This window comes from Clytia hemisphaerica, unplaced genomic scaffold (genome assembly GCF_902728285.1).
Source record: "Clytia hemisphaerica strain Z4C2 unplaced genomic scaffold, Clytia hemisphaerica genome assembly, whole genome shotgun sequence".
NCBI lineage: Eukaryota > Metazoa > Cnidaria > Hydrozoa > Leptothecata > Clytiidae > Clytia > Clytia hemisphaerica.
The window spans coordinates 647706-654348 of NW_027103300.1; the positions used below are offsets into that span (position 1 = coordinate 647706).

At 41.1% G+C, this 6643-nt stretch overlaps 1 long non-coding RNA gene across 1 annotated transcript; it reads right to left on the reverse strand.

Moving 5' to 3' along the window:
* Positions 1-5923: 5923 nt before the first annotated feature.
* LOC136810830 (uncharacterized) lies at positions 5924-6418 on the reverse strand. The gene is made up of 2 exons (XR_010847163.1): positions 6123-6418; positions 5924-5953 (listed from the first exon to the last, which is right to left on the reverse strand). It is a non-coding gene; the product is annotated as an uncharacterized lncRNA (long non-coding RNA).
* Between the last annotated feature and the right edge of the window lie 225 nt (positions 6419-6643).

A 6643-nucleotide genomic window follows, 5' to 3' on the forward strand; every position in this document is an offset into this window, starting at 1 on the left:
TTGCTCGTTTCATTTCGTTGTCGCAGCCGACGAAGTTGGTGCCGTTTGTCGGAGCGAAGCAGTCGAACTTGACCTCTGCGACCAATGAAGCGTCTCAGCATCATGATGAAGTGATCAGTGTCCATATGACCGGAGCTCTCTAGATGAACTGCTCGTGTGTTTAAGCAAGTGAAAAGGGCGACGAACTTCTTAAAGTGGATCTTCGTTCTTTGACTTGAAATGGGCCGAACATATCGACCCCAACGTAGGTGAATGGAGGGACTTCTTCTGTTCTTTCTGTAGGTAGGTCTGCCATCAGTTGTGTGGAACACTTTTTCCTCTGTTGCGACGACACTTGACACAATCTTTGATAATTGATCTAGTGAGTGAGTTGAGGTTGACAATCCAATAGCCAGCAGTGCGAACAGCATTCATTGTAATTCCTCTTCCACAGTGAGCTACTTTTGATGATGATACCAACTGACAATCATTCTTGACAATGCATGTTTCTTTGGTAAGATAATAGGGTTCTTCTTGCATTCTGGGTTGAGGTTTGATTTTCGAAGACGACCTCCAACTCGAAGTAAACCATTGTCGTCGACGAATGGGTTCAATGAAGATAGCTGACCAGTGTACTTCTCTCCTTTGTTTGTCAGAAGAGAGATGTCTTTATGGAATGAATTCTGTTGTATCAGCTTGATGACTGTTACGACTTTACTTCTGCTGCTTGCATGTCGTCTAAGGTGATTTGGGTGTAATTAGACTGTTTGGATCTCCATATCATTATTCTTGCAATAACTCTTTTCAGCTTCCACCAGTTATTTGTCTGTGAAATGAGATGATTGATGAAGCTCGTTTGCTCACTGTGACCTTTGATCATCAAGACTTTCTTCTTTGTTTTCACCTCTGGATCATCAGGTGAAACGTCATAGATTGCGGCTTCAGTTTCAGTTTTGTAGGGTTTCTGGAGGAATTCAGGGCCTTGAAGCCATCTACTTTCATTGAGTTTTGATGCCTCGATTCCTCTTGAACCAATATCACTACTATTGATTTTGCCTGGGACATGATTCCATTGTTTGTTGGTTGAGTTGTCGCGAATTATTTCTATTCGATTTGCGACGAATACATGGAAGGATTTGCTTTCGTTGTTGATGTAACCCAGGACTACTTTGCTGTCCGTCCAAAAACACATGCTCCAGGTTTTCATACTTCAGTTCTTGGTTGAGCAGGTTAGAAACTTTGATAGATGTTACAGCGGCTGTCAATTCCATTCTAGGAACTGTAATCTGTTTTAGGGGTGCAACACGTGATTTTCCCATCAGGAAACTTTTGAGATTTGCTCTTTATCATCTGTCAACTGCAGATAACTGCATTGGCCATAACCAATGGTTGATCCGTCAGAGAAGTGGTGGGCAGTTGCTTTGACGACTTTGCCAAAGTTTTCAGGCTTGAAGCATCGTTTGATGGTTACGTTTTCTAGACTGGGAAGCTGCAATCTCCATTTCTCCCATATGGCACGCTCTTCGCCAGAGATTTGGTCATCCCAGCTTTTTGTCGTCTTTGATGAGCTTTTGAAGTAAGCGTTTGATGAGCAGCATGACAGGTGCTGCAAATCCAAGTGGATCGTAGATTGAGCTTACTGATGACAATATACCACGCCTTGTTAATGGTTTGTCTTTGAGAACAATTCTGAAGTTGAACTCGTCGTTTTGGATGCACCAAGACACACCCAACACTCTTTCTATTGGCAAGGTTGATGTGGATGAGTCGAGGTTTTTTGATTCCTTTCATTCTGTCTTCAACTGGAATTGTATCAATGATTGCTCTTGAGGTAGATCCAAGTTGCACAAGATTGAATCCACCATCATTGCAAAGTGCTTTGGTATCCCATAATAGCTGTTTTGCTTTCTCCTCAGTGGTCGTGGATTTCAGTAGATCATCCACATAGAAGCTTTCTTTCAGAATCGATGTTACTTCTGGGTCGTATTTTTTCTGAATTGTCGTCTGCAGTCTTTCGAAGAGCAAAGTTGGCACAACTTGGAGATGAAATTGCACCTTGTAGATGAACAGTCAACCTGTACTCCTTCAGTTCTGAGTTCAAGTCTCCATCTTTCCACCAAAGGAATCTCAAGAAGTCCTGTTGATCATCAGGAACTTTGACTCTGTAGAACATCTTCTCGATGTCTCCGAAAAATCCAACTGGCTCTTTTCTGAATCTGGACAGTACGCCAACAAGTTGATTTGTGAGATCAGGACCCTGTAGCAGCATCGAGTTTAGAGATATGTCTTTGAATTTGGCACTACAGTCGAACACGACACGAATCTTGTCAGGTTTCCTGGGGTGGTAAACCCCATGGTGTGGGGATGTACCAAGTCTTACCATCATTAGGTTCAGTTTGACATGGTACTGCATAGCCTTTATCGATGATGGTCTTCATGAAGGCTTGGTAATCTGTGAAGAAATTTGTCATTAGCTGTCAATTTCTTCTTGAGGTAAATGGCTCTTTTAACAGCTTGACCACGATTGTTTGGAACATTAGTGTTTCGGTCTCGAAATGGTAATGGTAACACATACTGACCATCTACGAACTTGCTTTCTTCTTGCATCATCTTCATAAACTTCTTGTCGTTCTGGGAAAAACACGTCTGCTTTTCATCATTACTTGCAAGGCCAGAAGATGGAGCTTCATTGAAGTCGTGTCTGTACATAGTGAGTAGCATTTCTTTAAGATCAACCTCCTTGACTTTTGTTTGGTTACGAAAACACGAAAACGATTTTTCGGTAGGCCTACCGGTTCGATTGACTGATAATCTTTGTGTATTCGAGCTCGAATTGGAGGAATTGATTGGTCCTGAAACACACCATCCCAATCTTGTTCGATATGCGAATGGACCATTCTTTTGACTAGCAATGGTTTCCAATGGTTCAAGGGCTTGAGGGCAATTGCTTCCGATCAAAAGCCCAACTTTGATGTGTTGACTTGAAGAAGGAAGGAAACTTGAAATTGGCTGTAGGTACTTCCACTGGATCAATCTTTCCTTTGTTGGTACATCTTCATCGTCAACGGGCAAGTCTGATTGACTGTATGTACGAGGGAGGTGAATACGGATGGAATCATCATGAACAGGTGAAACCACTAAGTCATCGACAGCCCTGCATCTTTCTGTTTTCTCGCCATGAATTGTCTTGATGGATAATGAAGTGGTGGTACTACTAGCATCGATTTCTTGTAGAAAATCAGTGTTGATAAACGTCCCTTGACTCCCATTATCCAAAAGAGCAAAGGTTTTTACGAAATTTGGACTGTCTTTGTGAAACAGCCTGACTGGTACGACACATAATCCAATCGAGTCGTCGAGATTAGAAGCAATACGTCCTGTTTTCGTTGTTGGCGGGACATAGTAGTCATGTAGACTTGTTGGGTGCAGCTCTTCACAAGATGTGCACTTCTTCTTTCGGTTGCATGTCTTTGCTGTGTGTTTACTGCTTGTTGGCTTCAAGCAGCAATAACAGAGTCGCTTGTTGAATACGTAGTCATGGCGATCCTTTGGAGGTAGCTTGATGAAATTGGCACAATCATCCAAGTCATGATTTTGATCACATAATATGCACTTAAGTTTACGTCTGTTGTCAGAGGAGGAGGTACTTTGTTGAGTCCAGTCTTCACGAAAGGTCCTTTCTTCTCCGGCTTTGACTTTGGGTCACTCAATGCACCATGAGAAAACAATGGGTCATTCACCAACGTAACTTCATCTTCGATGAGTTGAATGAAATGTTCCAATGTAGCTTCGCCACCGACTTTACGTACCTTCAGAACAATCTTTCCCCAACGGTTTTGCAGGTAAGATGGTATCTTTTTACTGAGGGTTTGAAGCACTTCTGGACTGTTCGATCTTGACGACTTGTGACAATCTGTTGTTGACTTGAATTTGATCAGAAACGAATGAAATTTCCTGAAGGCTTGGGCGTCATTTGGTTTGATCTTTGGCCATTCTTTGAGTTCTTTCATGTACTCGCTGTACACTCTGTATGGGTCTCCATAACGTTTTTTCAGCAATTCCTTGGCATATTTGAATCCTTGATCTGAAGCCATATGAATGCATCCTTGGACGAGTTCGTGTGGTTCACCTTTCAGATAACGGAGAAGTCTTGTAAGACAGCCTTTTGGATCTCTAATTTTCCGTTCGACAGCCTCATGGAAAGAAGCCATGAAGAATTCGAAGTTCAAGGGGTTTCCATAGAATGGACTGATATCAGCATCTGGGGCTTGAAGATAACCCATCATCTGTGAAAACAGGTCATAAGTCTGGTCCACTGGTCGTTGTGGTGAATGACGAGGTGAGGTCTCAGCCACAGCAAGTGAAGAAGAAGAACTCTGTGGATTGTTTCGAATGGTATACGCCCTTTTTGATAAATTGATTGGGTGATTTAACAAGTCGTTTGAAGCAGCCTGAGGGCGTGGCAGGTTTCCTTGGGTGTACCCAGAAACTGGAAGAGGTGGAGCGACGGATATACTCTGAGATGGAGCTACAGACAAAGCATCATTATTCAGTGGTGACAATCGTCTTCTGAAAGATAGACTGGCAGAAGAAACAGCGTAAGATTTTGGCAGAGATGGAGGGTGTGGCACCTTGATTGGATGATCGACAGCAGGAGTACTGTGCTTGACAACATAATCATTGACATAGCTTTCATTTGATGGAATGTCGTAAGGTATGTCTACTAATGGATCTGTTTTGGAGAATACTTCTAGCTTCGACTGAGCAATGGCAATTTGGAGTTCATTATCGATCAATTCTGCCTCGATTTGAGCTTGCCTCTTTTTCGTGATATACTGTTGCTCTAACTTTAGCTGTTTGAGTCTGGCTAACTCCATCAGATGAGCGTTCTTGATAGCACCTGCCTCAGATTCTAGCTTTCTTGATCCCACTTGTTCTTGTTGAGTTCTAAGTTCTGTGGAGTTCTGTGGAGTTCTTGGTTCTTGACTACTGAGACCAACAGATCCATTCAACGATCTTTCAATTATTCTTCTCTTGATAAGATGGACTGATTTGTCTAGCTTTTCGACCAAGTCAGAATACTTCGGTTCGTCATGTTCTAACAACATCTGACATTTTGTGTGAGCCACTAGCAACTGTTTGAAATATCTTTCTAACTCTGCATAACCTTCTTCGACATCTTCTGAATTGATCTCTAACATAGCCTTTACTTTAGCAATCTTTTCTTTAACGATTTTCTGGAGTTTCAAGCGATCTTCTTGCCAAAGGGCGTGCTGTGTCAATATACCACGTGTTACTGGGCGGTGCTGCACGCCGCGGCCCGCGCGTTTAGACGCCATTGAAATGCGAGTGAATGAACACGGTAGAAAACTGGCTGGATGTAAAACGATAAAATAACGATAACGATATGTGCGATACGATTGCGAACAGAAATCGATAACACGATTGGATTCGATAAATTCGATTCAAAGCGACTGTACACGAGTCGCTTTTTTGATAAAACGATATGAATCGATGAGACATGAAAATCGGTTCGATTCGATTAATTCGATAAAATCGATAAAATCCGATTGAATTCGATTAGATCGATAAAATTCGATTGGATTCGATAGAATCGATGAAATTCGATTAGATCGATACGAGTTCAAATCAAAACAACATTTGATGATTTTGAGGATACGAGGTCGATTTGGCCGGAATCGACTAAATACGATACGAAATCGAGTCAATAGAGATTCGATTGGATACGAGATACGAGACCAGTTTTTGCAAACTGGTTAAATACGAAATTAGATACGAGATTCGATACGATACGAGAATCGGTAAGAAACGAGAATCGAAACGAAACGGTTGAGATAGCAATGCGAAGCATACGATATGGTGATAACTTTTTTACTGTAACGGCCACAGGGGACGTTGGGAGGATACGAAAGGTGTGCGATAATTTTCACTGATTGGATTGCTATTCCAAACGCTAAAACACAAAAAATACAAACTCTTAGAATATGTACAAACGAAAAAACTTTATCCTAAAGCTATCTTAACCTAAGGCTATACCGGGCTATACAAGCAAACACATTAGAACATAGATAGGATAGAAATAAAAGTTTACTGACTAAATACAAACCAAAATAGATACTAACTAAAAAAGTTTTCCACGACACCAAAACAAGCACACCACAAATTGGACTTCACATCACATACACAACATTACTACTGTTACATAAATGTAGAAATTTCGTTTACAATTTAATTCATACGCCTCAAAATTCTACAATTCCCTAATGACCTAATTATATACATTATAAACAATACGAAGATGACATACAAAAGACGCAATAAAATCGAATACACTGAAGACAATGAGAGACGCAATCCCAAGTGACTAATGACGTAATATAAAATTAAAACATATCAAAACAAAGGCCAGCGGCCGTCACACTATTCATGGGAGCAGTTTGAAACTATTTTAAGATCCGCCAGGAGTGAGGTGGTGGATGATCTAGGCTTGAAAAGCAGATTTTTGTATGAACCTCTTCACAGAAGGCTGCATTAAAAAGTATACAGGTGAAATGCGAAGCGATTTAGAGTACATTATTTAACATATATCTACTATTTGCTCACACAGCATTTTTAACCAAAAAATTCAAAAGAAAGAACAACG